The 15,168-nt window shown below is 47.4% G+C and overlaps 1 protein-coding gene and 2 long non-coding RNA genes across 7 annotated transcripts in view; 2 read left to right on the forward strand and 1 right to left on the reverse strand.

Moving 5' to 3' along the window:
• Nucleotides 1-4,333, reverse strand: part of LOC113958185 (BMP/retinoic acid-inducible neural-specific protein 3) — a 179,252-nt gene extending 174,919 nt beyond the window's left edge. Inside the window, exon 1 of one of the 2 annotated variants that reach the window (XM_027666292.1) lies at nt 4,164-4,333. The gene's annotated coding sequence lies outside the window, so the exon portion shown is untranslated. Of the gene's footprint in view, nt 1-891; nt 1,230-4,163 lie in introns of those variants that run through there. The other variant, XM_027666293.1, reaches the window with a different exon arrangement.
• Nucleotides 3,051-8,135, forward strand: LOC113958186. Of its 4 annotated transcripts, none has more exons than XR_003531435.1 (5): nt 3,051-3,419; nt 4,112-4,596; nt 5,207-5,670; nt 6,317-6,460; nt 6,549-8,135. It is a non-coding gene; the product is annotated as an uncharacterized LOC113958186 (long non-coding RNA). The 4 variants fall into 4 exon arrangements; XR_003531436.1 differs by having other exon boundaries at nt 5,207-5,295; nt 5,482-6,460; XR_003531434.1 differs by having other exon boundaries at nt 5,207-6,460.
• A 1,222-nt stretch (nt 8,136-9,357) lies between these two features.
• Nucleotides 9,358-12,473, forward strand: LOC113958193. Its single transcript, XR_003531444.1, has 2 exons — nt 9,358-10,661; nt 10,921-12,473. It is a non-coding gene; the product is annotated as an uncharacterized LOC113958193 (long non-coding RNA).
• The last annotated feature ends 2,695 nt before the right edge of the window (nt 12,474-15,168 follow it).

Raw genomic sequence — 15,168 nt, forward strand, 5'->3', positions numbered from 1 at the left:
CATTCCTCTCCTGCTTAAATTATGTGCGTGTCTTAGAGAGAAAAATGGTTGGAGGCAAGAATCTGTAGGTAGTTTCTTCATGGAACCCTGCTGATTGAACAGCATCTGAGACCGAGGGTCTGTTGCTATGCTTGGATACAGAGAGGAAGACATCCAGTCAAATGTTTCTATTCCCAAAGCTGGTCTTATGGTAAAGCTGAGAGAGCACCTGTTTAAAATGAGTAACTCCTCACAGGGATGGAGTGGAGCAATGACAGAAGTCTGTAAAGTCTGATATCTAAATGGATTGCTCCTCTGAAGTTTTTCCTTATATCTTGTAAATGTAAGTAGGGCCCTTCCAGCTTTATCTCTGTACACTTAACGAGTCAGAGTCACTCATCTCTGAACACACAGATTCTCTAAGGTTTTGACTTCATTTCTTTTTATAGCATTCTTTTGTGAGGTTGTATTTAAATAAAGTTAGACATAGGCTTTTCTAGGAAAGAAGTCACTTCTCTTTCTTCTGTCACACTTGCTTGTCAAATATGCCTCTTGACTACCCTCTGTATTTTTTTCAGAATACTGTCTATCTCATATTAGCCTTCATTTCATATGGATCCATAACTGATTTTGGTGTTACAACAGAACATCTTTCTCTTACCTCCCACATCACATTTTTTCTGCCAGTCATGAATTCGCTTTACTTCACATGCATACACTTGCTTAATCTCTACATGAAACCATTACAACTTGAAGCTGACGTACTCTTTCAGAACGATCCCCAAACAGTAAATCACGACATACTCCACGTTCTTCCCACTCTGAATTTAGCACTTAATGAAAGGTACGCAGAAAATGCACTTGAACTCGGCAGTGAATCACGAGACGGACAGCTGGTAACAAAGCCCTTACCTTTTTAAACGCATGACGGTCTCTTAAGTGGCACAGAAATCGTAGCCCGAAAAAATGCAGGTCTCCTGCCTTGCGACGTACGGTGACAGTTTACACCCTATTTCCTTCCCCTCGCTCCTTCCACCACGCTACATATAGTTCATGGTGCTGTTGCCGGGATTGGCTGGTGCATCTCTGAGGCGCACACAGGACCGTGCCTGGAGCACCCGCAGCCTCGTTAACCCTTTGCGGGGAGGGCTCCCTTCCCTGCGGGAGCCCCGCCGAGCCCGCACCGACGGGCGGGCACCGCTCCGGGGGCTTGATTTCCCTTCCCTGCCAAACGAGCTGCCCTGTCCTGCCGAGGATGGGGAGAGGATGGAGAGGGAGCGGCCGGCGGGGGGTCCCGCAGCCGGGACCGGCGCTGTCGGTGCTCGCTCCGCCCGGACCCGGAGCCCCTCCTGCTGCTGCGGGCGACGGGTCCCCTCCAGCCCCCGCCTCTCCCAGTCCCCTCCCGCCCCTTTTTGGTACCTCGCCCCGGGGACACACAGCTCGGAGGAGCGGCTGCCCAGGCAGGCTGGACGCTGACACGCATCCTTAAAGGTATTCCCTGTGCCAGAGCCACATCCCTGCGTGTCCGCCTGCCACTGCCAATAGTGGAAATTGGGAAATTACCTCCCGGCCAAATGGGAGTCCCAAAGCCACACGGCTTCGGGGGAGATGGAGACAGCAGAGGAGGTGGAGGTAATCCTTGGCAGTGACAGACACAGGCAAGCAGGGAGCCTGGACACCTGAATACAGGGAAGAGGGCTGTTTGGGAGCATTCCCTCGGGAATGGGCCATTGGGCTCGGGAGCTACTTACACGCCGCCAATCTATTGTACAAAAAGCAAAAGAGCCGCTACAGCAAAGAAAAACCCGCCTGGCTGCTGCTCGGTATTCTTTTTTTTTCTGAGTCATTCAGCACGATCCGAGCAGAAGGTATCCCTGGGCTGGGAGTGCGGAATGCTGGAAATCAAGGGTAATAGGAATCTTCTCTGTTAAGCATGCCTGACGCTCGCTTGTTGCAATCGCCCATTAAGCCCATATTAATTGCATTAATTTACTTGGTGGTGTAGGCAAAGGGTTCGGTGTGCGTCCCCTCGCCTTCTGCTGAGCATAGAAACGCCACCCGGTCCAACCTGTGTCACTTTTGCTGCCCAGACACAGTTTTCCTGCCATCCGTCACAGTGCCTGTGAGCTACGCAACTCCGCTGCCCTCATCCTATGTCCTACCATCTCCCACCCCCGTCGGCAGAGGGAATATCGAGTGCTCTTAAACCCGGGCAATATTCTGCTGATGGGCGCATAAATCTCTCCTGCAGAGCTCTCGCATTTAAGCAGCACGGCGAGGAGATGCTCACCGGCTGAGCTATTCCCCTCGCAAGCTAAATCCCTCAGGACTTCCTGGTTTTTGGTTGGTTTGGGTTTTTTTTTTTCCCTCAGTGCTAAGGAAAAAAAAAAAAAAAAGGATTAAAAATCAGGTAGAGGTTTTGAAACGCACTGTAATCCTCTCTACCTGGGGAGGGAAGGGAGTATGACTGCACAGAAACTTTGCTGAGCAGACTGGTGCGGGAGGATCCCGGCAGCAGCAGCGCCAGAGGCGGGTAATTCAGGAGACACGTCTGGGATTTGGTTAATCACCTCAGACTCGTGGAAAAGGCCGGGGCAGGAGGAGGTGGGGGGCAGAGGGGCAGGTCGGCGGGAGTGGGAAAACCGCCTGGAGGACAGTCTACGAGAGAAGGACACACAGCTGGAAGGAGATGTGGGCATGGGGGCTTCGAGCTGGTGGGAGAAGAGAGGAGCCGGAGGAAGGGTGGATTTTGGATCCCACGCTTGAAAGGCTTTTTCACTTCCCCTTTCCCGAAATCAGCCAGCAATTTGGAGGCTGGGAATGGGGGGGGAGGGGAGGTGGAAGGAAAAGCAGGGGGGTAGCACACTCAGGCACTGAAGGGGCCATTGGTCTTTCCCGTCTTCTGCTTTATTGCCGCCAGGCAATAAATTCGGATCCTGTGTACATCTCCCTGGCATCTCCACCTGCTTGCAAGCCTTTAGCAGCCTCCTTGTGATGTCTGCATGCACTGCTTTGGAGACACGGCTGCGCACACACGGACACACACACACACACCTCCCCTTGCACCCGAATGACAGCTACACGGAGCCAGTCAATACCTCCCAGCGAGAGGGAACGTTTCCTCCCTACCTTCTGCTACTGACCGTGGGTGGATCTCTGACGCTAATTAGAGACACAGAAATCCTCAAAGTATTAACCACAAATAGCACTCTTGAAGGCACTTGTCCTTTTTTTTTTTTTTTTTTTTTTGACTTAGAGTGTTTATTTCCCTTAGTTCTTCTCTATTTTTCTTTCAAAGTAAAGAAGCCCCTACTTGATCCGAGAGACACTCAGCGCCCCAGGTAGATATATACAGGGTGTACGTTTTGGGAAGACGACGCCTCTCTCCTACCCTGCGCTCCTCAGGCCGGCCGAAAATACAGGCGTTCCCCAAAATAGTAGTAAGTAAAATCAGGTGCGCTGGGATTGAGAAATGCGGGAAGGGCACGGAGCGAGCAGCGACAGCGGCAGGACAGAAGCCCCGCAGGAGCAGGGCAGGAGCCCCCACAGCCCCCGCTGCTCCCCCGCACGCCCGGCCGCCCTCGCTCCAGCCGCTGCCACCTCCCAGCACATTCCACGGGACTGGAAATCCTTCCCTGTCCTTCTGGAGGAATCCTTCCCCACCTCCAATCCAATCCGAGTTCTTCAGGGGATCAGGAAGAGCGATGAACTTTTCCACCTGATCTCCCCCCCGCGGATTCCCAGCCATTCCTCAGGCACGCTCAGAGGCTCCCTCAGCCACCAGCATTTCTGTCCTTTCCCCTACACGGGCGGTGGGGGGGGGGGGGAAACCCTGAGCCCTTCCAGCATCCACGGCTTTGTCTGCAAGGGTTAAACCAGGGAATGGAGCAGGCGAGGCGCCCGATGGAAACATGAATCGAATGTGGTGAGCGAGCGGTGAGATGGGGACGGCTCTGGGAGCGGTGCTGCGGTGCGCGCTGCCAACAGCGATGGATGTGGGCACAGGACTGGTGCTTCCTAATTCCTTCGAGTTTAGAAAGTGGAGCCAGCTCGGTCAGGAGCAAGGCGAGGCAATACTCTTTTTTTAATAATTTTATTTTTTATTATTATTTTTATTTCTCCCTGTCGTTAGTGGCCTTTCTGTCGGAGACACGCCACCTGAACGCGAAATCAAACCTACTCACCGGGTGAAATTGCAGGAGGCGAAGCGGCTGTGGGCAAAACGCATCCCGGCTCCGAGCACATAGTCCATGTTCTGCGGCTTCAGGCTAGAGCAGGGCTGAGCAGGGCGGGGGGACTTGGGGAACCGGCAGCAGTTCTGTGTGTGAAACAACCCATTTACACCCTGCGTGCCTGTCTGTGTGTGTGTGTAGGGCAGAGAGAGGCTCCAGACCCAAAACGGGGAAAGGAGGGGAGGAGGGAGGGAGGAGAGAGAAGGAGGAGGAGGAGGAGAGAGGGAAGCAAACCCGAATAGCGAGAGGAGTTGCGGAGAGGAATGGGATTTGCTGGGGTTGAGGTGGGTTTTTTTGGTGGTGATGGAAGCGATTCTCGAGGAAAGAATAATAAACTGCGGGATCTCAGCAGCAGGCAGGATGGAGAGGGGCTTTGCCCAGGCAGGTGGAGCACCGAGCAGTGGGAGGCTGGAGCGAGCCGGGCGGGCCACAGAGGGCCGGGGGGACGGCTCAGCCCCCGGCCGGGGCGCTGGGGACGCCGCTGGTCGGGCTCGGGGTCCGCGGGGCTCGGGGGTTCGGGGGGCTCGGAGTCCACGGGTCCGCGGGCCTCCGCCACCTGCCTCGGGGCGGGGGGAGAGGGGACAGCGACACAGCCGGGTAGGGCTCCAGCGAGCCGCAGCGGCGACATCGACCGGGTAAGAGCATCCCAGCTTCCTGCTCGGCCCCCACCCTCGGCCAACCCTTTGTTTCACAGCCTTTTATTTGATTTATTCCGCAGCCCGGCTGTCGGAGGGGCTCTCCCCGCATCCCCACCCCGCCGGGGCCGCTGTCCTTTCGTGTCCGGCAGGGAAGGGTTGCAGGTCCTGGAGCGGGGAACAGGTTTTGGGAGCGGCGCGGGGAGGCGACACCGCGGCGAGGAACCTCTGCGGAGGAGGGAGGGTGGGCGAAAATGCCCCTGCTCATCACCCGTGCCCCTCTCCTGCCCTGGGTAAGAGGAGCATCTCCCCTTCATCCCCCTCTTCATCCTCCCCCCCCTTCCTTCTCGGCGCTTTCAGGTTCTCTGTATGGAAATCACGAGCTGGCTCGGTGGAAAAATCTCCCTTTTCTTCGCATAGTGCCTCTGGAATGTGTGCGGAATCTCAAGGTGTGTGGGGGAGAGGGAGGCAGTGCCAGCATTTATGGAGGTTGGTGTGTGTCCCCCCCCTACCCCTAGTCCCTCTCCTCCATCCGTGCTGTGAGCAGACACGCGTTCATGGCTGATAAAAACGCTTTTCCCTGTGTACAATTGGGCTGAGAGCTAAACCGAAAGCCAGCCCGTGTCCGGGAACAGCCTGCAGATCAACCGGGAGCTTTGGCATCCCTGCGGTGTCGCCTGGCTGTGTTCACCTCATGCTTCCCAGGATCAATAAGCACACTAACCATACCGATTATGTGATGCACACGTTGGGCAGTCCGGAGTGACCGCAGCATTACACCAGCGCTTGTCTGCTGTGCTACATGTGGTCTTCAAAAAGAGATGGTAATTTCTGTGGAGCTTTTTGATCAAGAAAGTTTTTTGTCTTCTCTCCGTTACCTCTGTAAGCACCAGTTCAAAGCTGCCGTTTGCCAGTCTGGCAGTTTTATGTTTCCAGAATCTGCCGTGAAATATTCGGAAACCACAGAAACCCAAGATTCCTCTGGCATCACGTGTGTTTGTTCCTGTCAGCATGTTTAATCATTTTTATGCTAAATGAGCTGATCTTAGTAATGATTTGCCCTGCCTGGGGTTTTATTGACTTTTTCGTTAGCAAGGAGGTGAGAAAAGGATTGAAGGAAGGATGTTACAGTTTGTGAAAAAAATTGCAGTGTCCATTTCAATTGTAGTAGCTGTTAAATATGTAGGCACATGTATGCTGCCTTATGCAGTTATAAAAATGAAAGACATGCCATCTTGCCTCTTTGCCTCAGAATATGATTTCTCTCACAGCAACAAGTAGCACAGGCTCTTCTCTCCCCTTTTCTCCTCCCCTTCAGCCCCTCCTGACAAAATGCCAGTTATAAAGGTCAGCCTGTTTATGTAAAGACTGTGTGTTTCTTAACAAAGACCGCTGCACATCAAGCCTGCAATGGCTATCAAATAGACTTGGGGTTCAAGACACTCAATAAGAGCACTGTCCATTTTCTAGGACTGATAAAATCCCAGGCAAAACAAGACAAAGAGCTGTAGTGTGTGGCTGGGGTAGGTCACCAGCACCAGGGTGCACACGGGCAGCAGTGTTTTCATAGCAGTGTTTGGTGCTGCAAATGTTGGCAAGATCCATTGGAGCTGTGTGTGTACCTGTATGTGTGTGTGTGAGAGAGAGAAGGTATGAAAAGAGATTTGCTGATATGCTAATGCTCTTTTGCTCTTCTCTTTAGGTTTCCTCCTCTCTCTAATGATGTCCTTAGGCTGAACTTGCTTTGCAGCTCCTTCACACCAAAGGCAGCTTAAATCAGCCAAGGAGAATTTTGAGTCTGACCAACCCCACTCTCCCAATAGAAGAGAAGAAAGAGATTGACTTCATTAGGCTTTGGCTTCGCAATGAGGTGTTTTCATTCCACAGCATCCAGTCTAATCTTTATTTCACTGTGCTCTCTTTCCCTCCCTGCCACGTTCTTTCACCCGAAGAGCAGTACAACTTGGTTTCCTCAACCAGTATAACCTCTGCTGGTCCTTTTCCACTTTAAATCTAATAAGAATATTCTGATATTATTCACTTCCTAGAATTATAGAATCACAGAATGCTTTGGTTAGAAGGGACATTAAAGATCATCTCGTTCCAACCCCCTAACACAAGTAGGGACACCTTCCACTAGACCAGGTTGTTGTTTTTTAACCTAAAGGGTAAAAAAAGTTACTTTATAATTACAACACAGACCTGCAACAGTGGTCAACTCCAAGACCTAATTGTGGCCACAGGTCACTTTTGGCTCTTAAAAATCACCCTGAAGCAGAGGTAAAGGGTTGTAGAGGACTATGATGCTTTTTGTTCAATGATGTTAATAATCTATGGCCTTAGAACATGATATCACAAAGTCTCATCCTAGGGCAGAATAATGGAATCACAAGCAATGGAACGGGGCAGAAACTTATATCACTCCCCAAAATGCTAAATGCAAACTGGGACCCAATCTGAACTGAGGAGCTGCCCGTAATGATGTGAGACGGGAGGCACACTTCAAGTCCTCCCATCCTAAAAGCCTTGTGGCCCTGAATTACAGGCCATTAGATTCCTTTGTCCTGTAAATCTGCGTTAAATAGCAGCGTGATTCTGGGTTGGTGAACTGCAGATTTTAACAGCTTATCCCATAATATTTTAATTTTTCTTTACTTCATATATTGAGCCTTTTCACCCCTTTTCTCCCAGGACCTGCTTATGCTTCTCTTTAGCTACCGAAAAATGTACGTAATTTATTAAGCCAGTTCAGTAGTTCTCTTAGTTTCCAACAGACAAACCTATTATGCAAACAATACTGTCACCTTCTTGCAGTGCCTTCTCCCGGCTGTAATGAATTCTCTGCATGCTACTCTGCTGTAAATTCTCCATCTAAAAATTCCATGCACTACGTGTTTTGTCAGGGGAAACTGTACTTGACTTTTGAAACAGTTGGGAGGAACAAAATGATAACCTACTAAAGTGCCTTGCCCTTAACTGAAATTATGGCAAGTAATTAAAGTTAGAGCAGAAAGACTTAAACTTTGGACTGCTTATGTTCTTAGCGTTTTTGCTCGGATGAGGGTTGGGTTTTTTTTTTCTTAGATGTCTGATTTGAATGTCAAATTTGCATATTCATCTAGAAAACATAGGGAATGCTTAATTGCCTGTGTCCAGTGTTCATATTTTTCTTGGGAAACAATGTTTCATACACTCATGGGTTTCATTTCTAGTTGCTATTTGCATCCATAAATTGAACTGGGTGTCTAAACAAGTCCCGTATTTGCTGATTATGCAAACAAATATGCCATATTTAGAATTTTGCTTTATAACCATATCAGAGATACCTGGAATTGCAGAACAGCCCGGGTTGGAAGGAAAAGGGAGCCTAGATGAGATTATCTAATGCCCTGTTCACTCACATATTGAAACCCTCCAGCGATGGGGCACTGCCAGGGAGGCAGCAGACTCCCCCAAGAAGTGTCAGCTCAGCAAACTGGCCCTTCAGTTCCCCACAGAAGGAATTCTCCTGCGACAATAATCCAACCTCTTCTCTGTATGGAGGCTGTTTTGACTCAGGGCACAGACCACTAACCTTGGTGACACCTCCAACCTTTATGAACCATTGTCCTCGTCGTGTTCCCACCCTCTTGCAGAGCCTTGTGCCCGTTTTCCATGGGCACCTGGGAATGTGGAGCAGTCCCAGAGGAGACACTGCCACTGCAGTGCTGTGGTGGGTCTGGCTGAGCTGGAGTTGGTTTCCCACCCCGTCCCTCCCAGGGCTGTGCTTTGCAGTGAGAGCTGGAAAGGTGTTGATAACACACCAGGGGATGAGGAAGGTCCTGGGAGGGGACACAGCTGGGCCAGCTGTCCCCAAAGTGACCGAAGGGATATTCCAGACCATGTGACATCAGCTCAGAGATAAAAGCCAAGGAAGCAGGAAGAAGGGGGGTATTTGTTATTTACAATATTTACCTTCCAGAGCAGCCACTCCATGTGCTGAAGCCCTTCCTGGGAAGTGGCCAGACATTTCTTGCTGATGGGAAGTAGAGAACAAAATGTTTGGGTTTTTTCTTTGCTTGTGTGCACACAACCTTTTGCTTCAGGAAACTACCCTGTCTCAACCTGGGAGTTATTCTCTCTCCCCCTCCTGGCTGAGAAGGGGACAGAAGCTGAGAAGGGGGACTGAGAGAGTGGCTTAGTGGGCACCTGGTGTCCAGCCAAGGTCAAACCACCCCAGCTGGGCAGGAACTGTCACTATGGCCCCCCAATCCTTTCAGTCACTGTATTCAGCCAGGGAGAGAGAGAGGATGGGGAATCCTGCAGACCATGTGTCCCATCTGCATGGTGGGCCTGTCCCAGGGAAGGCAGGCTGTGATTCCAGTAGCTGCTCTCTCTCTCATACTACCTGATACTCCTCAGCCTGCTCCCCTCCTCCCAGAGCTCCCAGGTTCCCCCACACCAGGACACTCTCCCCATGCCATGTACTGCACTAGAGCACTTGGCTGTGGACCTGGTGGCCCTGGATCTGCTCACTTCAGTGACCATGATGAATTCCCCCCCAGCCTTCTCTTCTCCAAGGAGAGAACACCTAATTCCTTCAGTGCTTCCTCCAGCCCTTTGATCATCTTCCTGGCCTTCCTTTGGACCCTCTCTTGTCTTTCTGCTTCTTTCTTGAACTGTGGGGACACGAGCTGGACACGGTGCTCCAGGTTCCTTCCACAGGCTCTAGTGGAAGGTGTCCCTGCCTATGGCAGGGGGTTGGAACCAGATGGTCTTTAAGGTCCCTTCCAACCCAAACCAGTCTCTGACTGGAGGTGCAGCGTGACAGGTGATGAGTAGGATGGGAAGATCCCACTCTGTCCCCACAGATGCAGCCCAAGACCCCATCTGCCTTTTAGCCACAGCAGGCACTGCTGACTCATGATCACTCCTTGTCCACCAACATATTTTGACCTATACATTTCTGCTTTAGCAGAGATATGATTCACTGGAATAAAATTATATCCACTGAGTTTTTCCTCACTTGCAGAGGAGATTATTTTTAGGAACTCCCAACATTTCGCTTACAGAGAAGGAACTAGTAGTGTAAAATTTCTTTAATTTCTCCCCGAAAGTCAAAGAAATACAGCATGTTTGCCTATTCACTTGCTCCATCCTTTGGCAGCAAGGGATAAACTTAAAAGGCCTGGGTTTTTTTCAGGCTCTTGCTATCATAAAAGCACCAGTTTTCTGAGATAGAACAACCTCTTTGAAGATATGGTATTTACTGTTTTCTGATGGTATTAATTGCAAAACCTGTAAGCTCACATGAGCTTACTAGACACAGCCAGACACACGCTACTAGGAGGAATCTTTTTTTATTTTTTTTAGTTGAGGCATATCTTAGCCATGTTTCCATGACCAGTGGCCACACAGGCATTTTTAAAATAACCTCTGATGTGTTCAGGTATTCACTTTTTCTTGCTAGCCAGACTTCAGACAATCACAGGAGTCTCTTGTTACTCTCAAGAAAATGAAAAGATGTTTGTAGAGGAAAAAAGTAAAGCAGGGGACACATTTTAAATCATATTGAAGTGTCATGGTGGAGAGTCCTAGGCATCAAATTTGCCTGTTTTCCTTAGGAGAAAAATATTCCATGGCTGCAGTACCCCAGTACCAGAAAGAATATCCTACAGAAATGGTGTAATATGCACTTCCAGGAGTTGATACGATGGATATGGAATGGAGGCCTCTCTCCCACAGGCAGTGACTTTACAAGCAGTGTGAGAAGCACTGGCCTGACACAGAGTCAGCAGATTTGTAGAGGAATTGAGGTGTAATTTCAGTGTACTGTGTTTAAATACAGAAGCCATGCAGCTTCCATTGAGTTTTAGCCCCTGTTGACCTTAGTGTTGTCACACAGACTTCAATAAAACCTACCTGTTGGTGCTGTGTTACTTCTGTGTGGTCAGAAATCAATCTCTTCACAGAGAGGTCGGAATCTGAAATGCATTTGAATTAATGGTGGAGGACAGAAGAAGTGTTGAAATGAAGATAAGACCCCTCAATGCATTTTCTGTGGTGCACATAAAAAAATCAAGACCCACATTCAGACAAAATGAGTTTTCTGAGGGGTGGTGGAGTCCAGGGAAGTGTTGTTACAGCTGACACCTGGTACAAAAGACAGACTTAAGTTGTAGGAAAAGCAGTTCTGTATTCAAGACGTAAGGGATCCTGATTGGAGTCTTGCACCTGCCCTTTATGGATGTCTGCAGAAGCAAAATATGTATTTGCCAGAATGTATAAAAGAAATTTGTCATGGACCAAAAAGGAAAGAGAAGAACAGGTATCAGGGAAAGTCTCAGTTGATGCTTTGCAGTGTCAAGGAATTGCACACTAGAAAGGCAGAATTTTGCTGAGTTTTAGGGTGGCTATGCTGTGAAGAAAAAAGCTTGTAGAGAAAGCAATTTGCATTTGGAAAAGAGATTATTTTACAGATATTGGTTCAAGTTCATAGTCATTCCCTGAATAGCATCTGGTGTATTATCTCAATAGATCTTGTTATCTCCCATAGAAATGAGCCAAGAAAAGTATCTGTAGTAAGATTTGAAAATAACCTTTGTTATTATATGTCATTAACTCACAAGAATCAAAATACATGGCCACCAATGACAATGACTAAGAACAATACAGTTTCTTGAGCAGTCTGTTCCATGCATTTCCAGTCTCTAGAATAATAATAATAAAATAATAAAATACAGCAATTTTATGAGCATTTATCATTTGCCTGGGCTGTGCAGCTAATGAGACAGAAAAAGCATGAAGAATTTGTATGGATGAACTCCATTTACCCAATTTCCAACTCAAACATAATGATAGGAAAAATAAGCAATGCATAAAGCTGTGTATCGGGTTTTTTGCTTTTTACAGTTCCTGTCTTGCAGCAGCCTGGGCTGAGTCATTATGGCACACAACAGGTATGTGCTCCTGTCAGCAGCAACCATCAGCCTTGTGACATTTCCACTGCTTCCAGCTGCTGGGGGGCCATAGCAGGAAGATGTCAGATCCTCTTCTCAGTCACAAAGGAAAGGAGGCAGTAAAAAAGATGTCTCTTACATCATTTATTTGATTACCTTCTCCATTTGTCAAAGCAGTGCAGCACAAAGCCCCGCGTGGATTTTTGGGAAGCTCTCTGGAATCTGCTGGGCTGTAAGCACGCATTTCAAACCCCAGTAAACAAGGATGGCTTCGTGTCTTTAGCATGTGTTTTGCTGAGTCACAGGGCAGCAGGAATTCCTGCATTTAAGGTGGTGCAAATGTCTTTGCCAGAAAGCCAAATTTTCAGTTGCGTTTCTTTAACTTACGTTTGAGAGAAAGTAAATAAAACCTCGGAGGCTGGTTCAAAAAAAAAGTCATGCATTCAGTTTGGAGTTATCTGCCTTGACATTGCTCAGCCCTAGAAATAACATTCACTTTTTGGCAGAACTCTCTGACGCAGCACAACACCAAGTCACGTTCCTACTTGGAGCATTAGGAGACCAGACATCTGTTACCTTGTTTGGGTTTTTTTTTTTCAGATAAAGACACAAAAAGCAACGCTGACAAAATGTATTAACACGGGATAATCTCAGTGTTCCCTTTAGCTGTGCATTTTAAATGGCTGAGTAAAAAAAAACCCTCCAGCACAACAACAAACTAGCCCCGAGGTAATATTGTCACTGAGCACTGTTTGAATTGTCTAGAGGCAATACAAGGTCTTCTCAACCAGCTGCTAGAAGTTATTGGACAATTAATTGTCACTATATAATTGGCATTATATATATTATGTTGGGAGTATGTATATATTGGCAATTGGGGTTTTTTTTTAGACAATTGAGCACTATTAGAGTCTGAATAAATGTTGTAGCTAGAAGCTGGTATGTGTGTTAATCCAAATGTGGTTGGTGTGGCATCAGCCAGTGGACCTGGACCTTACAGTTAGTGCTCCAACCATTTCCTACTCTTAAGAAATAATGATAGCATGGGAGTTTTTTTTTCCAAATTCAATTGTCATCACCATAGTGCTGTTAATGCAAAGAATTGCATAAATAGAAGGAAAAATGCAGTTACAAGTAAATGAAGAAAACATTTACAGCTTCTCTGATTTCCGAATGAGTAAATCATTTTTTCTTCTGTGGAATGAAAATGAGAAAGCCAAGGGCGAGGATATTCAGCTTGTTCTTCTCACAAAAAATTAAAGGAATTCTCAAAAATGAATTCTCCTTTCACGGTAAGAGGTAAAAAGGTGAGTGAAGTATAACAAAAAGAGTTCTACTACCACACCTTCAAAAGAAGTGAGTCGCTAACAAAGTGGACCTCAGCACCTTTCCAAAGGAGCCATTGCTCAGACTGGCTTGGCTGGTGGGAGTTGCTTAGGGATTGCTGTGGCATCACTTGGATTTTTTGGGGGGATTGGTTTTTTTTTGTTTTTGTTGTTCTTGTTGTTTTGGGGTAGTTTTTTTATACTCATTAAACTGATTTCGTCTCAAGCCGTGAGTTTTTCTCATTTTTGCCTTTCTCATTCTCTTCTCCCACTCTGCTTTGGGGAGGGGAGGGAGGGAATTCATGACCAAGCAGCTGGCTGGGACCTCAGCTGCCTGCACAGTCAGGTAACTGTGCACAGCCTCCAGGACCAGGTTTGGAAATGGGGAAGTTGTTCTGCCTCAGCAGTTGTGGAGTTTTTGAAGCAGAGAATGGTCTTGTCTGCCAAATACTGCAGCTCCATGCAGCTTTCCTTTCTCAATAATCTCAAAATCTGTTAAATAAATACTTACCAATGTAGGAAAGCACAGAAAATAGGAACATAACCTTAAGGAGGTGGGAGTAGGTTCTCATATCAGTAGTAGCAATATTATTAAGCTGGGTGTTGCAGCAGTGTTTCATTCTCTGGGTAGTTATCAACTGCCACCACGTTTCCCTACTAGGTGAGTTCTGTTTGTCTGTGTTTCTCCTTTCATTTGGTCATTTATTTCCTTGAGAACTGAGCACAGTTTGTACATCTTCTGCTACTCTACCAGTGGCTGAACACACACAAAAACAAGAGACATGGAGGCACAGATGTCCCTGCTTGCCCTGTGATTTTGCTGCAAAGTGTACGTGGGCTCAGTGAGCTCGGGAGGGGTTTGGTGGAGCTGCTGCTGGAGGTGGGGAATGGCATTTATTGATGTTTGACATTTCAAGAGAAGCTTAAGTCTGGTGTTATGCAGGTGGAGAATTATTTGGGAAGCTAAAAGGCTTCATCACCCGTGAGTAAGAGCCCGTGGGACCCCGGGCATGTGGCTGTGGTTGTGCAGCAGCACCTAACTGGCTCTGGTTGTCTGTGGGTTCCTCACCCTCTCAGGCACAACTACAAGTGTAACTTTAGGATCTTATCAGGACCTCAATCCTCCAGCCAGTTGCCTGTTGTTGAATCTTCTGCTTACTTACGTGTTGTGCCCTGATCCTGCTGAGGTTGGAGCTTTTTTGGGTAAAGAATTCTGGCTCATTGTTAAGTTTGCCCACGTGGCCCCTTCAGGGCTCCAACAGTGCCTTGTAGTGTCCCCACAGCACAGCAGGAGAGGAGATACTGCTCATCCATGGAATGGATCCATTGTAGTTGCACGGTCAACTCTTTGTAACTGAGACATTATTTTATGTGTTTCTATTAAAAGAATTATTAAAACAAATCCAAGCTGGCATGGAAATACGTATTTTTTTCATAATGTCAGCAAAATAAGATTGTAAAACTGTTCCTGATTTCCTTGGAAATTAGAAATAATACAAAACATACAAGTTTTTAATCAGAACGGTAGCTAAAGGATCAGACACCAGATCATTTCAGTTGTCATTGAATATTTGAGTTTCTGAATATTTCTTTTTTGGATTCACATGGGGCAGACAGACACTTGTTGCTAGATCAGATCCCCTGAACCCTGCCTTGTAGGCTGCTGGCTACCTGAAGTAAGCCTGAAAACCAAAAATTTTAGTCTAGATCTGAGAAAAATTCCTTGTTTTCATGTTCATGTTCTGTAGGTCAACGTCTGACAGATTTTACCAGGGATTTCACTGACAGCTTACAATCAGTTTCAGTTGTACATAAGTTCAAGTAGTGCATTTTAACTGCATTTAACTTAAATCTGCCACTAAACTGAAAATAACAACTCCACAAAACAACAAACTGACAAACAAACAAACCCAACAAACAAAAAAAAACACAACCACGACTCGAATCTCTCAGTTCTTCCAAACTGCAAAATCCTAAAAATAACAAAGCCCTTTTATTTTTAGAAGCCTGGGAAGAAATTAACTTATTACCAAGGACTAGTGGCCACCAGATATTAGGG

The sequence above is a fragment of the Corapipo altera genome, unplaced genomic scaffold, assembly GCF_003945725.1.
Source record: "Corapipo altera isolate COAL_440 unplaced genomic scaffold, ASM394572v1 90, whole genome shotgun sequence".
NCBI classification, from domain to species: domain Eukaryota; kingdom Metazoa; phylum Chordata; class Aves; order Passeriformes; family Pipridae; genus Corapipo; species Corapipo altera.